This window comes from Octodon degus, unplaced genomic scaffold (genome assembly GCF_000260255.1).
Source record: "Octodon degus isolate 3935 unplaced genomic scaffold, OctDeg1.0 scaffold00194, whole genome shotgun sequence".
NCBI classification, from domain to species: domain Eukaryota; kingdom Metazoa; phylum Chordata; class Mammalia; order Rodentia; family Octodontidae; genus Octodon; species Octodon degus.
In genome coordinates, this window is record NW_004524770.1 from 3,820,989 (window position 1) to 3,841,567 (window position 20,579).

Consider the following 20,579-nt stretch of genomic DNA (forward strand, 5'->3'; position numbering starts at 1 on the left):
CCTCCTCCTCCCCCTCCCCCCTGTTCCTCCTCCTCTTCCCCTTCCTCCTCCTTCTCCCCTTCCTTTGCCCCGCCTCTCCACCATGCTGCTGTGGCCTCTGCAGCTCAGTCATGTTTCCTCCCCGCGTCACTCTCACCCACGATACAGGACATGGACCTCCTGCCAGAATCACTTCTTCTTCCAGTGCCTGACTTCTCAGCTCTGTCCTTGAGTCTCCAGATGGAGGAATGTGGATGCAGAAACAGCAATGAGGGGGTCTGAGAACGCCTGCCTCATTCCTCTGTTCGCGGCTTTGGGCACAGAGCTTACTCTGGAAATTAGGTCCACAAAAAGTCCTCAGTGGCGGTCTCAGCACCTCCTTCCATCCAGGAGCCTGAGGACCCTGGCTCACAGCCCTCTGGACATGCGCTGCCCACCCTGCCCCAGCCCCTGTCACCTGGACCCTTGCTGTCTGTCAGGCTGGGCATGTGTGTGCCAAAGGCGCTGCAGGGCCCACGACCTAGGAATCCAAGAGCAGGAGCATTCGCAATGGGCCACATTGTAATTTACTTTTATAGTCTTCTGTGTGTTCTCTAGGTCTTCGGGGAATTTTCTTTGATTAGGGAAGAAAACCAGGCAAGATGGATTCTCCTTCCACCTCACCCACCTCATTTCGAATTGGTGAGATTGGCTGTGGAATGAGACAGCCAGGGGCCCGGACCCTGCTCCTGCCAGGGACCCTGAGGGACGCTGGGCACTGCTTCACTCTGAGGCTGAGTCCGTCCTGCGTCTGGAAGTGGGGATGAAGCTAGCAAGCAAGGTGCATGCCAAGGAGGGCCTGCCAGGAGAGGTCCTGTTACAGGCCAGCGCGGCGCCCCAAGGCCAGTCTGTCAGGCTGTGCTCGCTGGGGTACCCTGAAGCATTTCCCATCCTTCCAGCTCTGGGGCCTTGGCTCAGAGCCCTGAGCCCCGGGGTTCTCCCAGCCCCCTTCTACTCCTCTCCCTCTCTCTCTCCATTGTACTAAAATCGCTCTGAAGTGTCAAGAAAGTGATTTTTCCCCCAATCAAAAGGGAAGCAATCTAACATCTTAAGTCTGGATGCTGCCTTGGAGGTCACCTGGGGCACACCCTTGACTGAGATGGGCCGCTTTTAACTGATCCAGACAAATAGAAGCATTTTCTACATATTTGCGTAAAAAGGACATTTCTTTCTCTTTTGTGGTTTAGGAAAAAGCTAATTTTATCACATCAGAAGCAGTATTAAAAGGGCCGAGGAAAATGTAGTCAAATGCGCCAATTACGCCTTTGTGGACTCGCAGGTGACCGCAATGAAAGCGGTCCTTCTCGGAGCGCCGTCTGGGCCAGGCCTCACCCGGCCCACCAGGGTCAGCCGCCCTTGTTCCCTATTCTGCACATGGGATGTGGATATTCTCCCTGTGCGTGCAGGTGCCTGGAGGCGTGCTGAGCCAATTGGGACAGATTACTTAAATGGGACTAAAAACGGTAATTCTGAGGCCAGTGAGACCATTGTAGCTTCCTGAGCAAAAGATCAACTTCGAATCCGCTGAGTGACAGGTACTGAAGACAAAGCAGTGAGAAAAGTGACATGGGAGAACCCAGGCAGTGGATGAGAGAGGCATCGGCGGGGAGCCCGGGACTGCTGCACTCCAGCTCAAGGGACGTCGGGGGCTGCAGATGATGGAGGAGCCCCCATCCGAGCCGCCCAGCCTGGGTCCAGCCTCAGGAGAGATGCAGGAAGGCAGGCAGAGGCCGGCAGAGGCGGCAGACTCCTACCCAGGGCCTGGCCCTCTCTTAGAGCACTAGCAAGCAGACCTTCTTCCGAACCTGTCCTCCCTGGCAAATTTGCCTCCCACGGGCATCGGGCTGGGGCTAGCGACAAGAGATGCCCCAGGGCAGAGCTCTGCAGGGCATGAGGCTATCTCCTATCTGTAGGGCCCAGGTTCCCAGATCCAGCACCTTCTGGAGCTGTCTGTGCAGAGACCCAGTGGGCAGTGACAGAGTGAAGGAAGCCATGGCCAGTGTGACTGGACAGAGCAGTGAGGAGGGGGACAAGGGCAGCTCCTCTGCTGCCATCGTGCAAGACAAGGACACGACCCGTGGCGGGGAGGCAGCTGCTGTGCAGGCCAAGATGTTCTCGTGGATGCCAGGCTTTGGTGACGTCATGGCCCAGCTGGCTGCGCTGCTCATCTGCAGTGGAACGGAACCGGACATACGTGCCCAGGAATGTGCAGGAGGCAGGGTAGGGCACTACATACACAATCAAGACAGGCAGACAGCTCTCCCAGACACGGCCATTGTTTGATTAAACCCCTGCCAGAAGACGCAGGCAGAATTTTATTGGCCTTGTACCTGTGCCAAAGGCCGGGGAAGTCGTTTGTTCTGCTGGAAAAAATCACAGCCCCTCCTGGAGCCCCACCCACCAGGTGTCAGCCCCTGCTGCAAGGCCTGCTGGGTTCACCACATGGCCTCTGGACGCAGGAGTGGCAAGAGTACTGGTGTCAGGAAATGAGAAGCTCCTTGGACAGCCCCGTAAGGTACCGGCTCCAAGGCGTGGCTGCATCCCGCCTGCACAGGGGCAGGGCACAGGCAGGCAGCAAGGGGGAGCCCCAGGGAGCCCGGGGTCCTGCCCAGTGTGGCCCTGCTGCCCTAACACAACTTCCTTTGCCCTGGCGGTGACACACCCACCACTGAGCTCTGCTGCTCAGCACAGCTTCCGGCTTCCCTGGGCCTGACTCAGCCTGGGAGGCTCAGCCTCCAGGTCCCCAGGACTGCCTGCAGAGTCAGCAGTCACTGCAAGGAGCACACAATTAATGAGCCAGGTCCTGGCAAGAGAAAACAAAGGAGTGCATCTCTGACCCTAAGTGATATTACAGTATTTACCTCATCAGGCTATTTAAAGGCAATGAGCATCTTATGTATTTTTACTAAATTTTACTATTTTAAGAAGTACTGTCACCATACTCAAGTAAGAACACTGAGCAGGGAATAGTGGCCCATCTCTCTAATCTCAGCCCTTGGGGAGCTGAGGCAGGTGGATTGCCATGAGTTTGAGGCCAGCCTGGGTTACATAAGTGAGCTAAAGCCAGCCCACACTACTTAGTGAGATCCTGTCACCAGAAAAGAGAGAAAAGCGAGGCTCAGGGCTATTAGCTGGCCACTATGGTCAGGTTTCCCATTGCCTGGATGAAATACTCAACACCACAAAGTCAGGGTGGAGAGTTTTATTTTGATGAGAGTACTGGAGATTTTAGTCCATGTTTGACTGGCCCCAGGAAGGATGAGAAACAGAGCAGAGGGCCAGTGAGGAAGGCACAAGGGACCAGGGGCTAAGTGCGGAGCCAGCACAGCCCACCCGAGCACACCCAGAAGCATGCTCAGCAAGCCCGCAGATGGCTCCCAGCCCAACCAGGGCGACACAACCAAGCAAACAGTCATGCCAGCTCAGCCAGGGTCACACTGCTAAGCGGGCAAGTGAGCACAGAGAGCCTGGAGTTCACGGCTGACCACAGCAAGGACCTGAGAGTTCCCAGGAGTTCCTGGGAAGAGTACATAAAACGTCCTTCAGTCATCCGTTCAATGCGCATTCAGTGTATCAGATGTGGCCCAAGCTGCTGAGAGAGGGAGCGGGCGAGACACCGCCTTGTCCTGCCCTCTGTCAGGGGGTGGGGACCACACGCAGAGCCTTGTGGGAAAAGCTGAGAAGCCAGGAGCAGGCAGACTGAGTGAGACCAGGGCTTCCCAGCGTGCAGCCCCCAGGTGTGCCACACCTGCGTCCCCTAGGAGCCTGCAGCTCTGGGGTGGCCCACACTCACCGTACCACGCCTTCAGGGGACGGTGACGCCCACTCCAGCTCAGGCGCCGCCACTCTTTAGGGAGGAAAGAAGCACAAAGCAAATCACGGCCACCGGAGAGAGCTACCTGCGTATCACTGTGGTGACCGTCTCTAAGTTTGTTCACTCACCTTGTCTCGCTAGACCGTAAGCACCCTGCGGTGGCTGGTGTGTGCTGAGGGCTCATTAAATGAATGCCCACAAGACAGAAGGCGGCGCGGTCAGGATCCTAGCCCACCCCTGGCTTCCACACATTAAGGAACTAACGGAGTGCGTCAGCAGGAGGACTCTTCTACGGCAGAGGGGAAGCTGTCCTCTACACCGTGCGGGCGCCGCACGGTCAGCGCTCTCTGCCCGCCCAGTGCTCAGCCCACACCCCTCTCCGTCCATGGCCAGCGCCACCTCAGAATGTCCGCACACCTCGCCCACTGTCCCTGAGACCCAAAACGGGCCTGCACTGAGAATCCTGCTGTGGGAGTCCACAGAGAACAGGCGCAGACTCCGACCTGCTCTCGCTGGAAATCTTCCAGGTGCTGCCACACCTGGGACAAGGGCCGAAGGACGCAGAGGACAGTGTGGCCCTCCAGCCTGTGGGCAGGAAAAGTGGGGAGCAGGCTCAATGAGCCACGGGTGTCAGGGAGAAGCAGCCGCAGGGCGAGCGTGCACCCAGGCACGGGTTGTGGGCAGCCGCGGGCCTTGCGCTTTCACTCGCTGGCACGGGACGGCCAGGCGGAAGAGCAGCCTGGGAATCAGCTCTGCAGGTCTGAAAGCACAGCACGGCAGCGCAGCACTCACAGGGCCCAGCTTTCGGCCGGAAGCTGTTTCCGCGTGAGCTGAGAACCCCTGAAGCCAAGGGGTCCCCCCAAGAACAAGGCTCCACTTCATGCAAGGGCACTGGGAATTTGGGGGGGAGAAGTCCTGGGCCCCAGTGTCACTGATGGGAATACCTGCTGTGCATTGGGCACAGAACCAAGTCAATGTCCCCTAAGAACATGTGTCGCCATCCAGCATCGTCTCTAGTGGATAAAGGATGAGAAGAACCAGCAGAAACCCACCTGAAGGCTTTGAGGTCTCCAGCCTTAATTGGGAAAGCACATTTTTTTTTTTTTTATTTAGTACAGATTCTACAGGTTCTCACTACACAGATCAGGCTCTGAGTGATTCTCCTGTTTTCAGCCTCCCAAGCTCTGTGTTTACAGGCGCCTGCCACCACGCCCAGTCGCAATCACTGTCTCGGCGCCCCAGGAGCAGGGCCAGCATGGCATGCTGGCGATAGAACCCCGGCCCCTGAGTCTACCTGAGCAGGTGCTTTAATCCACTGAGCTATCATCTGTCTGGTCCCCCAAGTGTACATAAAAATCAACAAAAGCTGCAGAGGAAGTGATCTGGCCAGAGGTGAGGCACAGTTCCTATAGCCGTCGGCACCACCGAGTCTTACGAGGCATCACCGTTCTCCTGCATTTACAGCAGACCTTGCTGCATGAGTGAAATGCAGCACCGCTGGGGGCTCAGAGCCCTTGCTTCCCTGCCACCTCGCTTCTCCTTTCCGCCCTCCACGGGGGAAGCCCTGAGTGTTGAAGGCACCGGCTATCCTCTCCCTCCGCGCTGCTCACAATATATGGGCATAGGTTATCGACCCTTCGTCTCAGAGCATCACGTCGAGAATTGTTTCCCGTTGTTTTTACACAAATTGTTTCACGATGAACATGTTCTTGTTCACTTTCTTCTTCCCACCCCCACGCAATGTTAAGTTTCTGAGAGTTTTCCAGGTAGATATGGGTAGGTCTAACTCAGCCATCTTAAGGCCTGCAGAGTGGTGGGGTTCATAAATCGCCCCCTCACATCCTGCCCTGAGGAGCGTTTAAGTCACTTCCAAGTTGTTAGCCAGTGTGGACGAACTGCAATGCAAATCCTGCTACTGCCTTCCCGTGAATCTGTAAGAGGCTTCCTCCAGGGCCCGCCTCCAGGCCTAGGGCTCTGGGCCTGGAGGCCACAGATGTTTGGGCTTCACGACATCATCTGATGTTCCAAGTGGCTAAAGTGGCTCATACTCACACTCATGCTGTGGGATGAGCTGCCACCTTCCAGAGGTTTAATCTCTCAAATCTTCAAGGCACTGAATTTTTCTACACTACTTGAATAACTCCAGCACATCAAGAAAGATAGAAGGTCACTCTCTTCATGAAGCCTGCATAACCTGGAGGCCAGACCCCAAGAAAGACCCCTCCAGAAAAGCTAATTAGAGAAGGTTTACACAAAACTCTCCAATAAGGAGCTAGCAAACAGGCAAATTAATACCACGGGCATGAGTAGTTGCCTCACATGGGCCGAGAGTATTCAGCCTGGGAAAATGTAAAACTACAAATGGAAGAGAAACAGAAAGTCGGTTCTTTTCTTATATACCATGAAGTCATTTACTACACACACACACACACACACACACACACACACACACATATGTATATATTTGGTACAGGGTCTCTCTACGTAGCTTGGACTCATAGTGACCCTCCTGTCTCAGCCTCCCCAATGCTGGGATTATAGGTACAACTTAATATCCACTTCTGACACTGGCAGATGGTGTCTATCTGCTTACAATATCTGTAAAACTACATATGTCAATTAAAAGATTACCACCATAATTGACTGAAAAGACACTAGAAGCATTCCACCATGAATACATTCCATGTTGTTCTTCTTCATGACTACAAAATGCTATTTTAGAAATACTGAGCAAAGCAAGTGGACAGAAATATATAAAGCAGTCATGAATGGGGAAAGAGATTAAACAACCATGATTTGTAGACAAGGATGTTTTTTATGTATTTAGCCCAGAGTCTATAGGGTCTCACTATGCAGCTTGGACTCACAGTGATCCTCCTGTTTTCAGCCTCCCAGGCACCAGGATTACAGGCGCACACAACCACGCCCAGTCTCAGTCACCATCTCAGCACACCCTGGGGCAAGGCCAGCACAGCAGTCTGCGTAAGCAGGTGCTTTAATCTGCTGAGCTATCTGGCAGGCCCGCTAAGGTTATGTTCTTCAAATTACTCAAAACAATAGAAAACAGCCCAGGGAGATGGCTCAGTAGGATAAGCACTTGACTGGCAAACGCAAGGATCTGAGTTCAATCCCCAGTTCTGCCAAAAAAAAAAAAAAAAGTAAAAACATTTGGGCTGGTGAGATGGTTCAGTGGTCTAAAGCACCTACTTAGAACAAGCTTAGCAAAGCACAGGGACCGCGGTTCAATCCCCCAGCACCACATGCCAGCCAGCCCCGCCCCCTGATGGGCTGAGCTGGCCACACACACACACACACACACACACACGCATAAATAAAAATAAGAAAATTTAAAAAACAATAGAAAACATTAAAGCAAATGTTCAGAAATGTGACCAGGTGTAAACAATTTATAGTAATCAATGGCTTTTTATGTAAATTATGATAAATTAGAAAACATATTATATGGGAAACCATTTACAATAAGACCACACCCTAAAACATCTAGAAATGAACCTAACTATGATGTGTAGCACATGCATGAAGCTACAGACAGGATCAAACAGGGATCATTTGAAGAGACTCCAGTAAGTAGAGGCACAAGTCATTTTTATTGGCTAAAATGTCCCTTTTTTATTGGCTAAAAAATATATATATAAAATTTTCTTAAGTCAGCCAATAAATTTAATACAACAATGTGGAATATGTTTTAACTTGAAAAAATAAATAAGTGATCTAAAAATTTGTCTGGAAGAAAGAACATTTTGACCCATGAAAATTCTTTGAAAGGGTGGCACTGAGGAAATGTCTTACCAGACACTAAATACGTATTAATTGGTAACAATTCAATAAAGCAGGTGGCCTGGCAAAGAATCAAAAGATGGCTCAGATGGCATTACGGTACAGAAATAGCCCAAATATGCAGAACTGGTAGAGTATGACACAGTGGTACAGTGGACATTCTTAATAAGTGAGAATATGGGTGGGCGAGACAGCTCAGCAGTCGAAAACTTCTGCTTAGGCAAGCTCAGGCAGGTGCGAGGGACCACAGCTCAATCCCCAGTACCATGTGCCACGCCAGCCCTGCCCTCAAGGAGGGCTGAGTGGGCCGAAAGAGCCAAAACGTGAGAATATAAGGATGGAACGTCTGAATAGCCACTCAGATAATATAAACGTGGGCACAAATACATTCCCTACCACGAAGTGGATTTCTGAAAGAAGGTTGACATGAAAAGAAAAACAGAACAAAAGCCTACAGGAAAGCTACAAGAATATTTGTATAATCCTAGGGCTGGTGCACTTTTCTAAACCCATCAGCATCAAAAAACATGAAATAAGACATAAATTGAGCAGCACAAAGAGGATGACACCAGAATGGCTTTAAAGGCCAGTAACAAAACCGAGAGCTAAGGATTGTGTAGCTCCATCGCAAAGGCCTAACAGAGGCCGCATAAACAGCTCTCACGGAGCGGTAAGAAATCAATCCAGCAATCAAAAAATTGGCCAAGGATCTGGACAGTCATGTCACCTAAAGGAGAAATGCAAAAACCTAGTGGGCATCTTCAAGCCCATTAGCCATCAAACAAGGAAGAATGAAATACCGTTTTCAACTATCAGCTTGGCAAGAAAGAAAATGGAGTTGAACGCTTATGCCGGCGCACATTTAGGAACCAAGCATTTTTGCGCAATCTTTGAGCAAATGTAAAGCAGCTCATCGCCTCTGGAAGGCAGTTCCCTTCGGGTATACAAATGTACAATTCTCAGACCTTTATTCCCAACAATGCTATAGCCGAGAATCTATCCTAAAGAAACTATTTCACAAGGAAGAAGAGTGTACTGAGACGTTTCCACCAGTGGCGATTTATTTCAGAAAGCGAGGTGTGCACGAAGCCGTGCTCTGCAGCGCAGAACACGACGGCAGCCAGATACGTGTAGTGGTAACACTGCCCTGCACGTCGCAGCTGAGTGCACAAGGCGGGTTCCTGAGTTAGATATGTCAAGTTATGTACTTGCCTCTTTGCCTGCACCTACATACGCAAGAGCGCTTCCTCTAGGTCTTGCCAACCACCAGGCCTAACTAAATACTGCCCGGACCATTCAGTCTCTCCTCTCATGTAGAGGTCTCTGAGAGCAGATGCCCCGTCTGGCCCCTCTGGTCCCTGCCATCCTCTGAAGGTTCCTTTGTTTGTTGGTGGCTTACCATGCTTTCTCTCCCTTGAGACGTAAGCAGAATTAGGACCGTGGCTTGCCCAGTCAGCTCCTGAGCTTCCAGATCCTTCCACCCACCAGGCCCAGGATCTGCTGGGTAAATAACCACTGGATGAATGCACGGCCTAGAAGGCCAGTGTGTCTCAGAGCCTGCTCTCTGGCAAGGGCACAAGCCTGTGTCATAGCAAAGACCCATAGACAAGTCACTTTGGAAGACATGCGATGAGATGGAGCCAAGCTGGTGTGCTTGCTGCAGAATTTATTAGTGTCTTTAGTATATAGATGCTTTATTTTATTCCCCAGAAGCTTTTTGGCTGCTCAAGTCCACAAGTCCCTTCCTCTTAGAGCATAATTGGAGCAGCCCCTCTGCTGGGACAGCGTGAGATGGAGCCCCGCCACTGAGATAGCCAGCAAAACATTCCACTGGAGAGTGATGCACGGGATAATCCCCAAGGCACCATTGTCCCTAAGTGTTGTTTAAAACATTGGCAGTGAATGGGCACATAGCGGTCACGGAGCACATAGTGATCTTTTAAGATAAAAGAATAAACATTAATGATGCTCCTATTAGCTGAATCACAGAACCAACTTTATTATCCAAAACCCTGAGTTCAACAGAGTTGCGAAAGAATGGCCAGCTCGAGCCGAACAGAAACAAGGGAAATGGTAAAACCAGTTTCTGCGTGAGAGTTTGCCTTCCTCATGGACTTACCACCGAGGGCCTGGCCCCTTGTCCTCTGCGTCATAGCATAAGGATGCACCTCACAATGCTGTGGGGCTTCACTGTGATAAGACATAAGCCTGACTAAATGCTCGGGGCCTTGTTATTCAAGCTGACAGACATAAATGCAGCTGAACTGTTTAAGCACATTGAAGCCCAAGGTTCCGTTCCAGACCTGGTCTCCAGCCTGTCCTCATTGGTGGAGACGTCCTCTGACAAAGGCTTCCAAAAGACTCAGGAAGTCTTGGCTTGGCCTCCCCTTCCCCTTCATAGTTATCACCATGCCCTTTGCTGGCCCTAAGGGCTGAGGGACACTAGCCAGCCATCAGACCCCTGCCCAGGACAGCTGCTGTGGCAACATTCCAAGAAGCCAGTTCCCACAGCTGGGCACTCTGTTTATGGAGTGGTGAGGACAGTAACATCTGGGCTCTGTAGACAGCATCAGGGAAAGGCAAAGATTACGTTGAGCTGTCTGGTGTATTTTAAGGGATGTAGCTTTTATTCCACATGATTAGGAAGTAATTAGTGGCTTAAAGTCAATGCCTTCACCCAGAGTTGGCTCTGAGAGTCTCCTAGCAAGGGACATGGAAAGTGGGGGCATTCCTTTACTAATAAATCCCCACTGCCCACTTCAAATACTCAGGTTAAATGCAAACAGAAGGTTTTGTCCTTCCTCTGAATAATTTAGCATTTGACTTGGCTCTTTCATGCGGACCCATGACCCTTGAAAAATGTGAAATGGAAATAACCAACTATAGGGAAAGTGGCCTGATTTTAGCAACCTATATCAAAATGCAATCACAGTCCATCAAGCAAAGATGGGGTACATCTGGGGGTGCAAATAGGCAGAGTCTAAACTTTGCAAACAGCGTGGAAATGAAGAGTTCAAGCTCATAACTGCGGGGACCTGTGTTTGAATTCTGTCTCCACACCTTGCCTCTGTTTCCTTCCAATGTCCATGTTCCCCTTGTCTGCCAAGAGGGGGTATGGGTGAGTGACAGTGTCAACTGAACAGTGTCCATACAGGGTTTTGTATCAGGCTGGGCACTAAGTTAAGTGTTGTCCTTTCCTGTCACTTCCTGTTGGAGGGCAGCCCACAGTATTTCCACCTGTCACTCCTCAAGGGCCAGTGATCGACAGTGAGAGGAGACAGAGACCCCAGCTCGCATCTAGCCTGGCCACAAGCCGGCCCTGGATCTGAGTGCCAGACATGTCTTCTTTTGCCTTCGATGCTGTTCACTAGGTACTGCACACTTTTCCAAAGTTTTGTCCGAGAGTCCCCACCTGCTGGTCAGTGCTACCAGCTTCCAGGACACAGGTGATGCACACACTGACAGGCTATAAACCCAGCTGCACCCTGCTTCTCTCAGGCCGCCCTTCATTAGCTGGCCACATATAGCCCAGGGGAGGGATGTCCTATAAGAGACCAAGAGGCCCTTAGCTGGAAAAATTGAGCCAAGGGCCTGGCCAAGAAACATTTTTGCAATAAGCCCCTGGGTTTGCAGGCTTCTCTGCTGCTACAGCTTTTACTGCATCAATCAAACTAAGCACCACTGTGGGTCAGGTACTGGCCCGGGGGTGGGACATTCAGTGGCTCAGTGGAAGAGGCAGGAGCCATGAACTTGTGCTAACAAGTGTGATCCACTGTATGTAGGACATACTAAGAGGACAGCTTAGCTATGGCCAAGCAACTGGGGCATTTTTGTCAAGGGAGGCCCCTCTGAAGTGTCCACCCCAAAGCCCCTGACAGCAGGACACTCCTGCTGAAGCTGGGCCTACGCATCCTGTTTCCATAGCAACTCTAAGCCCTCCCCCAGCTCAGGTTCACTCTTCAGGCTTCAAAGGGGTGACTCAAGGAGGGAGGATACAATCCGGGTATTTACTGGCAAAGGTGTGAGCCAAGGAATTAATTGCTCCCGCTCCAGGCTTCCCTGCCTGCCCCCTTACAGGCCGCAGAAGGCTTGAGCCTGCACCCTGAAGAGGCTTCTAGGCATCCAGGTCCAGAGGAGACCTCCCCCGGGGCCTTCCCAGTCCTTCCAACTTCTCTCAAGGTGCCAGCTGAGCCTGGCGTGAAACACGCTCAGATCCACAGAGCCATCAGCCCTGAAATCGGGACTTGGGCTGGAAACCGCACAGAAGGGAAAGAACGCACTGGGTAACCGACAGACTCCGGGACAGCCACTCCCCTGAAGCTGCCACCACCTTGAAATGAATTTCCAAGTGACAATGAATTTCCAACAGACAGCGCAGAGCACGACCCAGACAGCCCGGCCTGCAGGACAGATGACAAGGTCAGCGGGTGGCAAAGCCACTCCTCAGCAGTCCCCATCCAGCCGCAGAAGTGTGCCCAAGGCCTAGAGGCAGGGCGGCCGCCCCAGCCAGTGGCCTTGGAAGGTCCTACCTGCAGGAACCAGCTAAAAATATTAAATAACCCTATGGACATTCTTCTGCGGTTTTTCCTCCTTGGCCTGACCTGCACAAACTACTCCAGAATAAGATTTCTATTAGGGAAAACAAATTCAAAGCTTCTTTTCCCTGCCCCAGTGCCGCAGTCCTAATTAACTGCCTGGCCGCCTGGCGATCCCTGGCAGTCGGCCGATGCGTGCGCCAAGGAGGCCTGAGAAGGAAGCCGGAGAAAGTTCTTTTGCCTTGATCCTGCCCGCAAGGAAGCCGCGTCTCGGGTGGAGCGCGACTACGTGAGCTTCCGGGCCCCGGGCATCTTCCGGAGGGTGCGCGGGGTGCAGGCTGCCAGGCGCGGCAGGCCAGCGCTAAGCGAGACTTGGACAGACTGCGGGTGCCTCCCGCTCTGCCACCGGGAAGGCTGCGGAGCAATCCGGCTGCAGCCGGCTTCCTGGCAGACTGAGCGCCACGCGGGTGGGCGCGACAGGCCCGTCGGGCCTCGCAGGAGCTGCTTGAGCGCGGGCGGTCAGGAGGCCCATCAGCTGTGGCGCTGACGAATTAGGAGCTCCCTCATCCTGATGGGTGCGCAGGAGGCGGAGCGCCGCCCTCTGGCTGCCGAGTCCTCGGGGACCTGGATCCTGTGGCCATGGGGGTGCTGCAGTGTGGCTGCGCGGTGACCCCAGGGACCCTGGCTGTCGCGCGTGGCTGCTTGCTGACGACCCTCTGGGCGCCCAATGGGGATTTCCACCAGCCACTCACTGAGCAGAGCTCTCCCACCCCGTTATTGTTTTCCTTGTTAGTGACAGGAGGCAGCCGGGATTCCTTTCCCAGACTCTTTGACCTCCCTAATCACAGGAAAATGCTCCCTCCTTCAGCAGCTTAGAGCTAGAAAAACACAGATCCCCTTGGTTACTAACTGTTGTCAATCTCTGGAAAAGCTTTGGGGCACGAATTCTCAGCCATCATAGGGCTGCGCGCCGTATGACGTAAAATGAGCAGAAAAGATAGCGCACTCCCGTAACCAATTTCCTGGGTGTGGCTGCAGCACGCTGGGGTGCTCACATCCAGTACATAAAGATAATACGCAGCGCAGGACGCGTGCAAACCACCAGCGGTCCGCCCTGAGCGAATTCCTAGGAGGGAAGGTTCCTGACGGCATGCAGCCAAATCGGGTTCAAATTACGCTTCTGTCCTTCAAGAAATGGGTATGAAACATAACAGCACAAGGGAGGTTGCAGGCTCAACGTCGTCCTGGTTGGTCCAGGCTGCACGTGTCCCCGGCTCCCCTCCCCTGTCCCTCCTGGAAATAGCAGCCATGACACTCATGAAGGACGGAAGCCCAGGACCGGGGGTAGGGAGGGGACACTGCTGCAGTCAGCCCTACCTGAACGACCGCGTGTCATGTGACCTCAGAGCCAGGAAAGCTGGATGGCCGGCTCTGTTCATCTTGTTGCACGCCCTCCGTAGCTCCCAGTCGTGTCTCTGGGCAGATCTGACCTTTGTATTCTGTGAGTGGAAGTGGGTACAGTTCTGAGGAGTCAGTAAGGTGCTGCTCAGCTCAGGGCAGCTTGGGCAGCCCGTCCTTGGCCTTGTCTCCCAGTAAGCTAATGGCCAATCACTGCAGACAAATGCCTTCCAGGTGATAGATCCCGTCTACCTCATCCTCCGCCTGCCAAGGAAGATGCTGCCTTGGCACGCAGCATCTGATCCTCAAGCTGAACAGCGGGGTAGGAAAGCAAACCGGACCCTCGAGGTCCAGAGCGGCTGGAGACTCAGCAACAAACAGGCCCTAGGAAAGACTGAGGTGAGCGAACGGGAGGAGAAACACCCTAAGACAGAGTCTCAGGAAAGAGACTCTGCAGAGAGAAATGTCCCTGAACGTTCTTCAACAAATGTAGGTTGTAATTCCAGTTACTTTGGATGGCCTTTGGTGGCTGGGCTGCACTTCTTTCAGTGGGCTTCTGATTTCAGACAGGGCCTAGATGAGGCTAGGCTATGTTGGAACACCCATTTCTGTTTGTCCCAGGGGATGCTGCAAGCAGCACCACCACTCCGTAAGGGCACCACAGCAGACACCAGGAAGCAGGCTGTTTCAAGGTGTGTCACACAGGCAAAGAAGCTGGGCACTGTCACGTGCCCAGTCATGGCAGCTGCATGCCTGTCCACCTGGTGGGTGCACCCTGCGCCCCAAAGCTGCCCGCCTAGGAGGCACTAGGAGTTCTCCGAGATGCTCCAGTCTCACAGGGTTCTTCTGTGTAGGTGAGAAAGCCTAGCTTATAACTCATGCTGCCCTGTGACTCCCCTGTAAACTCCCACAAGCCCCTCGTCCCTACCCCCCAAACCTGAGGTCCTCTTCTGCCAAACAAGATCATGTGGAAAATGGAGGTTGTACCGAAGCCACACAAAGTCACTGGCAGCCTGAAGAAGCCCAACAGCTACCTCTGTCTGCATCGCATCCCCCACTCCACCCGGTGCTCGCTGAGCCCACAGCCCGTGACCGTGGGGATCTCTGGCCATGAGGGGCAGGACATGGAGCATGAACCCCAGCTCTCTCTTCCGCAGAGAAGACAGTGTTCTATGCACAGTCACTCTCCAGACCTCAGCCTCCTCCCAGAGACACTGAGTCTGGAGACCTAGGCGGTGGCCCCACTCCTTGGCCCGCTCACCCTCTGCCTGCCTCTGGGCTTCATCTCAGTCCCACCCCAGGGCTTCCTGCCCCCTGCCTGCCTGAGCCCACGTGCACCTGGATCCTGTCTCAGCATCCATGTGGGCAACCCCAGGAGAGAGCAGAGCACGCACCTAGTGCACACTGGGTCCTCACTGACACACGTGCTTGATAAAGACAGGTGAATGTGTACGTAAGCATCCGTGACGCACAAGTGCGCTTGCATGGTCAATCCACACACGTATGCATCTCCACCTTAGTTATACAACAAAGTGGCACTGAGGCTGCTGAGGTTGCAGCCTCTGACCCCAACATGGTGCCCAGCTGCCTCATCCTCCCGAGGCAGGAGACAGAGGGCAACAGGGCCTGAGTGGGTTCCCTTCCGCTCCTCATGAGATTGCTGATCCCACTTACAGGATGCTGCCCGGCAACGTAACCTCCTCCAAGAGACTACTTTGCACCGTCACGTTGGGGTATGGGCCACAACATATGCACTTAGAAGGGCACATCCACTCAAACCACAGCAGTGAGCATGTATGTTTGTATGAACATGTGTGTCTGTGATATCTGTATGTGTGCATGCCTATGTATACGCCTGTATATTCATGTTACATGCATGTCAACTCTATATGTGTGTTGTGTGTATGTACATAGACATGTGCTTATACACTGTACAGATGTATCTTGTGTCTGTCTATCCATGTACCCACATATGTGCATGTATGTGCAGATATCCATACATATGAGTGCGTCTCTGAATATGTAAGCATGTATCTATATGAATGTGTGTGTTGTGCAGGTCCATGCTATGGGTAGGTGCACGTGTCTGTACATATGTAGAGGTATGTTTCCACTGCATACTTATCTGCAACTCTTAATCCTGATCTGTCATGCCTGGCAGCTGAGCAGCACCTGCTCCTGGGTGCGTCTGGCTCCGAGGTGTGGCTCTCGGTGCTACACACGCTCTCTTCTCCTTCCCCTGCTGCTGGTCGCCGTGAGCTCAGCCGCTGTGATTTTCAGCCATGATATCTCCGCCTTGCAGCCGGCTCACCATCCGCTGAATCTCCTGAAACGAAGAGCTCAATTAAAGCTTTCCTCTAACTGCATCCGGGTGGTGGGGATTGTCTCTCAGCTACAGGGAAACTCATGCATATTTATGAGCATGCATATGTATGAAGCATATGCGTGGCTACGTGTATGTTTATGTGGGTGAGTGTTTACATGTAGATATGTATGTGTCTATGTGTACATGCATATTTACATGCATACTTGTGCATACATGTAGGATGTGTACATATACAATAGCATGTACCTACCTGTACATGTGCTGCATGTGTGTGTGTATCTGCAGCGGGCCTGTATGAGCCACCCCAGCAGGAAGCAGTACTCCTGGACAGCATCTCTAGGGGTCCTTGGTTACTGCCCACTGGCCTCACTTCCAAGTCCCCACCCTGCCCTGGCCCCGTGTTTCCACACAAGCCCAGCCCACAGCGGGCATCTGAGGAGGACAGCAGTGCCTTCGGGGAGGCCTCACCAACACCCCGCAGTGCATCAGGGGCAGGAACATGGGCCGCCAGGGGGCACTGAGACCCCCTCTCACGTAGCAGCCTAACCCGAGCCCAAGTCAGCCATGAGCTGCCAATTCAAGTGTTTTCTATGCTTTCAGGCATGTCCCAAGGAGAAGCTGTGATGAGCTGTAGATGCCTGTGACACCTACGATGCCTGGGACACCTGTGGCTTAGCCTCCATCTGCCCCAAGCTTCTCCCCACCAGGTGACAGCCAGATGGCTGCCACACCCACAGGAGGAAATGACATCAGCCAGGCATGGTGAGCAGCCCTGAGCTCCTCTCCAGCTGCCCCGGCTGGCCTGACCTTCCGCAGAGCGCCTGCAGGAACTGAAGGTCTGGGGCTCTGAAGCCTGAAGCCTAGGGACCTGCACCCCACAGGCAGAGGCACAGGGCTCTGCCCACCCACCAGACAATCTCGCCTTCTCTCTGGACAGGAGTACCAGACCCCCACCCCTGAGCCCTGCCACAGTACTTTCCTTCCCCTCTCTGCCAGCCACACTGGCTCCTGTCTGTTCCTGAACAGAGGCAGCCCTTCCTCCCAGGCACAATGGGGCTGCAGCTCTGCCCGCAGTGCCTGCCCTGCTCCCTTGGGTGCCAGGCCGCAGACTTCCCTACCCTCCGTCCCACTTGCTTTGCTCTGCGTACCTGTTCTGTTCCACTCACCTTGCATAGTTCCCTACCAGCACTTTTCTTTCTGTCTTGCTGGAACCTGGGTCCTGGATGACCTGGACATGGTGCGTTTGAATGCTTGTTGAAAGAATGGCTGACTAATCACACCCTCCAAACTGGGCCTTGGGGAAATCGTTGTCAGGAGCCACCTTTCAATGATAGGGACCCACTGGATCCATCCCAGGCTGTGCACACCAGCGGTCTGCCAGCTCAGATATAGCCCCACAAGGGCCACTTCTACAACTAGGACCCAACATCCACTGGGAGCTAGTGCTGCAAGGCCAGCCCAGCTTGGTAAGAATCCTGCTTAGAGGGAAGTTGGGCGCTGGCTCTGCTGGACGCTTTCTACCCCACAGTTACTGGTATCATGGGCAGCAGCGGGCTCCACGGGCACAGGCCCTTTCCTGGCTCGCTTCTGCCATCTGCTGGCCACTGGCTAGAATGCAGGGCGAGGGCGGGTTGCTCTGGGTTCCTTCTGGAGAACTCAGCCCCACGCCATCCATCCAGGGTGGTAGCCGCCTGCCCGGCGCACCCTGCACCTCACGTCGGGCAGCTGGAGCAGACCCTAGGCCTCAAGAGTGTGGTGGGGGCTCTCCACACCGAGTCCAAGTCTTAAGAGTTCACATTAACACCAATAACCCTTGACAGAGCCTGCAAGCCTGGGACAGTTGTACCCAGTCACAGACCAAGACATCCAGGAGCAGAGGTGAAGCGGGCTGTCCAGAGTCACACGACTGCAGTGCTGCGGGGCTGAGTCCTGGACCCAGTCACTGGGCGCCTGAAGCCACACTTAGCCACAACCATGCAGAAGGTGCCTCCAACCCCACACACGGAGCAGGCGGCGGCTGACCTGCTCGGCACACTGGAGAAGCCCCTCTGCCCTGAGCCTCTGTCTTCCCATCTGGGAAGTGGGAGCATCGGGCTTCAGGATCCATGGTGGAGCTTTCTAAGCAGCTCGGGAAACAGGAGCCACATGGCTAGAGCACGGGCCTTGGGCACGGATGGGCCTTGGGGACAGACAACACCCCTCAGGCCTCAGCTTCTCTCACACATGCTGGTGAAGACAGAATGCAGGGTGCCCTTCCAAAGCCTGTCGCACTGTTTCTGGAAAGTTCTGTGTGATGAGAGCTCTCGCTGCGGCCGCGTGAAAGTTGCCGGCTTCCTGTAGCCCGGCCCTTCCCGCCTTGCTGCAGCAGAGCTGCGCAGAAGCTGTGGCACTGAGACTGCGAGGGCCCCCCACTATCAGCCCAAGCCTGCCTTCAGGGGTACTGGTAGCCCTGCACCCCAAAGGCTGGGAGCTGAATCCAGCTGCACTCCCCAGCACCCAGCTCCAGCCCTGGCTCCTGCTGCCATCCATCTGCCAAAACGCCATCTGACAACCCAGGAATAAAAGAAGGAGCAGTCTCCCTGGCTCCCGGGATGCAGTGTTCCACATGTGGATCCCACAATGCTTATCTGTCAGCTTTATGGACCAGAGGCAATTAAGGGTCTAAGGCTGAGATGCCTGTTTTTAATAATTCTGTCATTATTCTCAATTTTCAGCACCACCACACATGAAAACCCCATTTCCAGTTGCCTTAAAGGTGTCAAATGGCTTTTACATTGCAAGTTTGCCAGCAGCTCCACCACCACAGAGCGCCTAGTGCTGGGTCTCAGCATCACCTGGGAACTTGGGGTGTGCCGGGAGGAGGAAGCCGGAAGCCGCTGTTTCCTGCCTGGTCAGTGTGTGAAGAGGTGGGGAAAGAAGTGAGATCCTCAGCGACAACAGTGGCAACAGCGGCACCCACCGCAGCAGCTGCAGAGCAGCTCTCGCCATGAGCCCGTCCCTGGAAGCACTTTACATACAGAGACCCTGAGCTCCCAGGACAGCCCTGGCATGCACGCTGTGACCTTCATCTACAGGCAGGAATCCCCGCCCAAGAGAGGCCAAGCACCCTGCAGGCTCACACAGTGAGGACACAGGCGGAGGCTCCAGGCCGAAGCAGGAAGAGCGGGCCCTCTGGGTGGCCTGGAGTCTTCTGGGGACACAGGAGTGAAGAGTAAGTCCTGGCTGCTGCTGTGAAACAGGTGACGTGGTGCCTGTCCTGCTGGCCCAGGCAGCCACGCCCACAAAAGGGTGGTATGTGCCCACGGAACTTGGGGTGTTCACTCAGTGCTGTACCTGACATCAGGCCCATACTCGGGCCCCTCGGAGGCCGCTTGCGGGGGAATGGAGGCTGCAGTCACAGGCAGATGTCCTCCCGCACCTATGCGTGTGCTTCATGGAGCGCGCCAGGCCTGTGTGTGTGTGTGTGTGTGTGTGTGTGTGTGTGTGTGTGTGTGCATGCTGCCTAAAGGTTTATTAACTAAGCTCCTTCTTCTCTGGAAAAATGTTTCCTAACTGGGTACATTTAGCACGGGGATTACCTCATGCCTTCGGGATGAGGCAGCAAATGCCCACCGAGGTGCACTATGGAGACAGACAGGATGGGGCATCTTGGCAGGAAACAAAATAGCCAGGAGACAGCGGCCTGCCCACTTGCAAACCCAAGAGAGACTGCGGCAGGCAACAAAAGGGACTCTCCACAGGACACTAGGGCCCCCTGAACCTGGGAGAGCGCTGGCCCCACAGGGCCAGGGGAGCAAGGGGACTGGACAGGCAGCAGAGCACACTGCTCGCCTGGAGCCCATCTGGATTTTTAATATAGCTCTTGATTTTTCTGAGCAACACAGGTAGCATACCCTCCGAGCACAAAGCTTTAGAAATTATAAAAGAATATATGGAAGATGATAGACAAGAAATCCAAGCATTGAGCAATAACCCCTATAAATGTTTTGCGATGTTCTGCCTGGGCATTTATCTAAGCTGAAACACATATTTTGTATTTTCAGGAAACCAGGAACATGTAAAAATATATTCTCAGATTTCTTCAAGGTTTTATTGTTAGTATTTCTCATACAGGAAAAAAAAAGATTGTCACATTTATTGTGCAAGGTGTCATTCCACATCCAGGTGAACTTTAATGAAGCCCCTACTGTTGGGTCCCAGTTGCTTCCAGTGCTTAGTAGAAATAACCAAGGGCTGATTGTCATTCCATCTCTAGGCAATCAGGATGGACAGAGCAGAGCACAGGATTTGTGGGGGGACACTGGTGTCCAATCAATGCCACCACCCAGGACATGGCTACCAAGAGGATGCACTGCTCCTCGAGTGCTGGCAGACCCTTCCACACAGCCTTGGTTTATTGCTGGGAAGGCAGCTCTGAGGCTTCCTTGAATTTGGGTTTGCTCCCTGCCATTTGCCCTGGTTCTTCATAGCAGCTGCATTTCAGCCATCCTACGCCCTCACCTGCCTGCCTTAGACCAGGACCTCCTTGGGAAAAGGGTATGTCTCTGCCACCTTATAGAAGTCCTCCCCAAACACTTCGATGGATGGATGGATGGATGGATGGATGCATGGATGGATGGATGGATGGATGGATGGATGGATGGATGGATACAGGGATGGATGGATGCATGGATGGATGCATGGATGGATG